Consider the following 6,931-nt stretch of genomic DNA (forward strand, 5'->3'; position numbering starts at 1 on the left):
GGAGCACAGCAGGGATGAGCTGCTCAGGATCCAGCCCTCAGGCATCCTTCCAGCCCAGCTCACCTTTTTGGGCACTCCATGGGTTTCTCCTTGGGTTTCATTTTGCTACCCAAGCCTGGCACTAGGCTGCTGCAGGAATGTGGCCAAAAGCCCAATGGGGTAATTAATCAGCAATTATTCTGATTAATGCAACTGGGGGATGGTGGGTTGGGAAGCGAGGTGAGGAGAAATCCCTGAGCTGCTCCTGGGATCACCAGGATCAGCATCATCCCCATGGTGGGAAGGAGTGAGGCATCTGCACTGTGCACTGCTCTGTCCTCCCAAAACACCTTAAAGCAGGGTGTGAAGCAGGAAGAAAATATGTTTTCTCCCTGGTGCAACAAAATCTGAAGGGGTGAAGAGGCAGCAGCCCCGGTTAAAGTTGCAAATCTGCTGCACTTCAACCTGCAGGGAGCTGCTGCTGGCTCTGCATGTTGGCACAGTGCTTCTTACCACCCTCGTTTTTGGGGAGGGAATAAAAGCCCAGAGGGATGAGACCACCCAGCAGGTCACTCCTCTCTCCTGGGTGCACAGAGTCATCCCGCTTCTGCTTTGGGACTTCCCAAGCTCAGTTTGTGTGTGTGTGGCTGAGGAAAGAGAGGTGGGAGGGGATGCTGGGCACATCAACGTTCAGAATCGCTCACAAAGGTTCGAAACTGAAAAAAATCACTTGGATGAGCGCAAGGACGAGCTCACCAAGGCGGATCCTGCCAGGGGCTGGGATCAGGGCTGGCCCAAAGCCCAGCCAGGAGCAGCCCAGCCCAGCCCACGGCCGGGGCACTGCGGGCCCTGGGTCACACAAAGCCGCCTCTGTCCCCGGGGAGAGCAGAGGCGGCGGCAGCTTCTCCCGGGACAACGGGAAAACAAACCCCGGGGCTCTCCCGAGGCTGGGAATTCGTGTTTTTAAATATCACATAGCACTGCAAGAATGCATCCGCAGGGCAGGATCAGGGCTGGGACTCTTCCCAAGCGCTGTTTCCTGCTGCCTGCCTCTGGCAACATGAGACAGGGAAATGGCTTTAAACTAAAAGAGGGGAGATTTAGGTTAAATACAAGAAAAACTTTATTACAGCAGGGGTGGTAGAACACTGGTTCAGGGTGCTGTGGATACCCCATCCCTGCAAGTGTTCAAGGTTAGGCTGGACAGGGTTTGGATCAATCAGGTCCAGTGGAAGGTGCCCCTGTAAAAGCCAGAAGGCTGGAATGAGATGGGACAGACTTTAAAGGTTCTTTTCAACCCAAACTGTTCCACCATTCTATGAAAATCCCTGTTGAAAAACACTTGCCTGCAAGTCCTGAGCAGAAATCCAGCCCCTTCCTGTGTGCCAGTGCCAGGCACAGGGACAGGACATCCCAGAGGTGCCAGGAATAGCTGGAGCAGTGTGAGCTCCTCAGCTGAGCCCTGGGAGGGCAAAGAGCCCAAACTCGGCACTGAAGCCCCTCATGTGCACCCTCAGCCAGTGTGGTGCTTGCTGGGTGGCAGTGCCATTGCTTTGCACTCCCAAATGGGATGATTACTTGGATTTCAGATGTGGAAGTGCAAGAGAAGAACAAAACAGGGCTTATTTTTAATCCCTGTTGTCTCAGTTCCTAAATTAACACTTTTGGAGCCTGTTCTCACTTGATTATCACCCGATGCCGTGAAATCCTCTGAAGACAGGATGTCCTACTTAACAAATCAACTCCGTATTAGGTAAATATGCATTCTGAAGTTTTAATTAGTCCCATGCTATGATACAGAGGTGCCCTGAGGACTCATCTGCAGCATCTGCCCTCCTCTGCACCCCCAGCCGAGCTCTGGCGTCCGGTGGGAATTTTGCTAAAGACAGCAGCAGCAGGTGCCAAGATCCCAGAGCAGCTGGGAGGGAGCGAGGTGCCTTTGAGAGTCACCTCCAAGCCATTGGAGGTCCCAGTGACAATTAGCAGAGATTCCTAAAGGGTCTTCAACACAAGACTCACACTCTCAGCAATCCAGAGAACGGAGCTGGCATCAGCCGCAGGTTTGCTGGGAAGAATCCCCACGTGGGAGAGAGCTCAAGGGCACGGTGTCTTGCCAGCAGAATGTTAATGATGCTGCCCAAATGGGATTCCTTAAAAATTGTCTTTTCATCTGGGAATGTCCAAAGTCAAGAGTTCTGGCAGATGGAGAATATTTCCCAAGGTGCTCAGTGATTTGGGCTGCTGGATGAGAGTCCCTGTGCCAAGGGCAGCATGTCCATGGTTCTGCCCTCCACTGTTCCAGGTGCATCTCCCACAGCTGAGCATCAGCAAAGCTGCTGCCTCTGTCATCACTGCCCCGGAGTAACAGGCTTTGATCTGGGGGATTTTCACTCATTCCTGCCACCCGAGGTAGTGCAAGCTCCGACCATGGGCAGGGTTAAGGAGTGAAGGTGAAGGCAAAAATGAAGGTGAAGGTGATGATGAAGGTGAAGGTGAAGGCAAAGGTGAAGGTGATGATGAAAGTAAAGGTGGTCACGAATCCCCCAACTGCTAAATCCCCCAAAATACCAGGTCTCCCCTTTGCTTCCCAGTTCTGTTATTCCCTATCCTTCTGCTCTCTCCATCTGTCCTGCACTCCCATCCATGGCTCCTTCCCAAAAACCAGTGTCACTTGCCCTTTCCAATTCCCCAAACCTTTCTTCTTCAGTAAGGGGTGCCATTAAAATAATCTGATCTCTGCAGCACTGGGGTGACAACCCTTGGGGGGCACCAGTTAATCCATCCCACTGCCCCCACTGGGACCAGCACTCCCTGCATCCTGAGAGATGCAACCAAAGGTGAGAGCAGAACACAGAGCACTGGATTGCTGAGAGTGTGAGTCTTTGAACTCTGGTATTCCCTAACTTCTGATTTTGCAGCCTGGCTGTGTGAGCAACCAGCTCCCAGATCCCAGAGCAGCGTGCAGTGGCAATCAGAGCACGGCAAATCAATTCATGCCAGGCTGTACCTTGCAATGTAAATAATAAATCGGATTCAGTCGCAGTTGAATGCAGCCCAGAGCCCTGAAATCGGGCTTGGAGAAAATAAGAACTTGAGGCTGTTAAGATGCAGCAGGGTGGTGTATGGTCATTAGCTGTGAGATGCTGGAAAACTCTGCTTGGATAATGGTTTTCATTTGTGTCCATTCTGGGCACTGGAATAACAAGTGCAGCACTGGGATGATGGCAATGCTCAACCTGGGGAGAGCCCTGGGGAGGATGGGAGGATCTGTCCTGCTCAAGCTTCAGTTCCCTGATGGAGAGCAGATGGAGCTGGATGAAATTATTTTGGCCCAAAAAAATTACAACACATGTAAAAATAAAACCCTGTAATTAGTTGGAATTTCATCAGGTTTCAGCTGGGACAGAAGAAGCCAGAGAGCAGTGTTCAGCTGCTGCAGAGTTGCAGCTGGACACGAGGCAGTCTCAGCACAGGGTGGGCTGAGCTACTGCAGGACCAGCAAAACCTCCCCACCCCATCAAGTACCCGTGATCTTCTTAATATACTTTCTTTTTTTAAATACAAAAAAAAGAATTAAAATATTATTCTTACGTGTTTTGCCCTTGCTGGGCATTGACTGGGAATCTGGCAGAGGTGGATCCTGCCGTCCTGCCGTGTCCTTGCAGAGTTACATCATGTGTGTCTTCTGATTGGATTAAGTTGCAAATTCACAATTTCACTTGGGGAAACAATATTAAAAAGAAAAAAAGCCAGTTCTCTGTTCTGAGGGAAAGGAGGTGATCAGGCTCTCAAATAATTACAGACTGCCTTGAAAATAACCGTGACATGCCAAAATCCAATTAGAAATATATCTATATAAACCTCCAAATGGAAGAGCTTTCGTTGTTTCAACCCCTCTCTGTGTGCCAGAGATCAGCAAAGAGGGAGCAATGCCTTGGATGTCCTCTGCCAGTAAATCACGAACCTTGGGAAGGTGCAGATGTCACACTGTGAGTGACAAGAGGGTCACCTACCCAGCCAGGGGCCAGAGGACAGCACAGGTCCTGGGCTCCGTAAGCCAGAGCTCCGATGTGACCTGCAGCATCCCCACCCTCCAACGCTGAGTTTTGGTTCTTTTATTATCAGCATGAAAATAAATTGTTCTCAGGGAGAGATTTTCATAACACTAAATATTTCCATGCCTGGTTGAGATAAGCACCATCCATCAGCCTGCACCAGGCAGGAGGCTTCAGCACGAAGCTGTTTTCGATTCTATCTCCCTGCAAGTGCCTCAACAAATTCATTTTGAAGTCTTTGCACAAAAAAATTAAGGGGGGTGGGGCGGGTAGGGGTGGGGTGTTGGGATTTGGGAAAACCCTTCCATGGTGTTTAGCTTGGGAGTGTCTGTTCCCAACCCATGGGGCTGCAGTGAGGGGGGGGTCCCCAAAATCCAGCTGCATTCACAGCCCCCAGGCCTGTGGTTGAGTACCATGGGGTGTTTCGTGGAGGTGACATCCCAACAGAGCAGGATGTCCCAAGGCCACCAAGACCACGTGCCCAGCCACTGATGGATGTGTGATCCTGGTTCCTCCCCCTCGCTGGGTGCTCCCTTTTCCTGCTGATGAGCAGTTTTCATTAACGAGCAGACAAGCAAAGCACCAGAGAAATTAGCCACTTTTCTCCTTGGACAAATAACTTCCGTCTGAAGGCTTTTCATCTCCTCCCTCTCATCCTCGCGGGGCGCGGCGGGAGGAAAGCTGATGTTTAATTACTTCCTTTATTCTCTGAAAAACGAACGTGCTGAATCATCCCAGCCTCACACCCTCTCCAGAGCCGGCTGTTGGGGAGGGGTGGGACCCGCGGGAACACTGGTGCTCTCCCTACCCAAATCCATGTGCATGTGCAGGGGAAGCCTGTTGGTCTAGAGCTAAGTGGAGCCACTGTCCCCAGCTTGTCCCCTGCCCACACCATCACTGCCTTGGGAAAAGGAGCCCTGGCTCATGATTTGAGTGCCCCAAGCTGTTTAGCTGTTGGTTTAGGGCTTTCCCTAAAAAAACTGTTTAACTCCTGCTGTTTAACTCCTGCTGTTTAACTCCTGTTTTACTGTGGCAAGTCCTCAACCAGGCATTAAAAGACCCAAAGTCAGACTAAAACCCAAGAAAGAGTTGCTGGGGCTGTTTAAAAGATGCTTTGCCATGGGAGGGATTGAGTGACAGCCCAAGAGTGATGCTGGATGCTGTAAAACCAAGGATGGCTGGAGCATGGAGCAGGTGTGGGGACCACACCACCTCTCCAATCCTCCCCATACAGCCCCAGGCTTAAGGCTTTTCTGAAAATCCTTTGGAATTTCAGATGGATGAGCAGTCTGAACTTGCCCAGGCACCCAAACTCCACCACAGGCATTGGGATGCTGGGCTGGCACCAGGCTCATTTGCAGATGAGGAGGAAACAAATTCCATCCCCTGGATATGTGACCCTTTACTGGAGAAGTGCAATTGCTACCAGAAAAATCACAGAAAGCAAAGGCTGGAAGCAGCACAGCGCTTATTTTTAATAACAGCTTGGTGTAATCTGCACACATTTCTCAAGCGACATCAGCCTTTTCCTGCCAAGGCCCCTCTTTAACCATATTTCTCTTGGAAAATTTCTGCCATGGCTCAAAAGCTCTGTGTGCAGACAAAGGCTGAGGGAGAAATGGGAAATTCAAAGGGATGGAGAACACGTTCTTTCTTTATCTGCCTGCAACAAGCAGCATTGCCCTGCCCGCTCTCTTGAAGCCAGAGGAGGAGTGCCAACTCCCCCCAGGAATTCTCAAAGGATTTTTGCAGGCTACAGACAAGGTTTGGGGCCTGATGTCCCCACTGCACGCATGGTTTGTGACTCGATGTCCCCACTCCCTGCCTGGCAGCATGGTTGGCTCGCTGAATGTGTCAGCCCTGGCCAGCTCCCAGCGCAGAGCTGAGCCAGCATCCAGCCTTGTCAGGGGCTTGAGCTTCATCCAGAGCAGCTCCTGATTGAGCATCCAAAATTTTGGAAAGCTCCTATTGATTTGGGGAGCTGAATTTAGTTTTGGCAAGTGCTCCACTCTTACACACACAGCTGCACAGCCCGGATCCAAGAGGGCTTTATGCCGTAGCTATGCAAGGCTGATGAACAGGCACACAAACCCTGCCCTAGGCTGTGCAAGGTCACTGCCACCTGCTGCACCTTCCCAGCCCACAGGGAGGTGATCCTCACACAACGTGCTTAAGCTAAGTGCTCTTCCTCTTAAAACAAGGGTGAGGATGCTGCTCTGTGCTGCAGTGGGTCTGTGACAGGGAGCCTTGCAAAGGTGGAGTATCACAGCCCAGGCATCTGCTTGTCCTTGGCAGCAGAGGTGCCCCCAGCCCGGGGCAGGATGAGCACAGCGTGCACAGCCAGACCCTGCTCCCTTGGTGGCTGCAGGGACTGGCAGTGACAGTCCCTGTCTGGGTCAGCTGTGACAGCTGAATGCAGGCACCTAAAAATATACCTGTGGGATTGGTCACGCCGGGGTGGTGACAGGTGCTGGTGACACCATTTATCTTCATGCTGGCGTGCCGAGCACCAGTGAGGTTTGGTGGGTACCCACTCATGCTGAGACCACCCACCGGAGCTCATGCAGCACCCACGGGGGTGAGCACCCTCCTCTGCCTCCCCCATCCAGGGAGCTGGAGATCAGGGAGACCTGAGACATTTGGGGTGGAGAGAACAACCAGGTGTTTTCCGTTCTGTGCCCACTGCAAACATGACCGAAAACCTGTCCATGGTGCCCACCGCACCCTGCTGTCCCCAAGGACCTGTCCCCCAGCTGGACAGAGGCAGCGGGGCAGGGATCGGGGGGTGACGCCCGCAGCCCGGGCAGGAATGGGGGGACGCTCGGGGATCCTCGCGGCGGGCGGCAGCGCGGGGCCGGCGGCGGGCGGAGCCCCCGGGGGTGGCGGATGGCGGCGCC

This window comes from Onychostruthus taczanowskii, unplaced genomic scaffold (genome assembly GCF_017590055.1).
Source record: "Onychostruthus taczanowskii isolate IOZ18803 unplaced genomic scaffold, ASM1759005v1 scaffold126, whole genome shotgun sequence".
NCBI classification, from domain to species: domain Eukaryota; kingdom Metazoa; phylum Chordata; class Aves; order Passeriformes; family Passeridae; genus Onychostruthus; species Onychostruthus taczanowskii.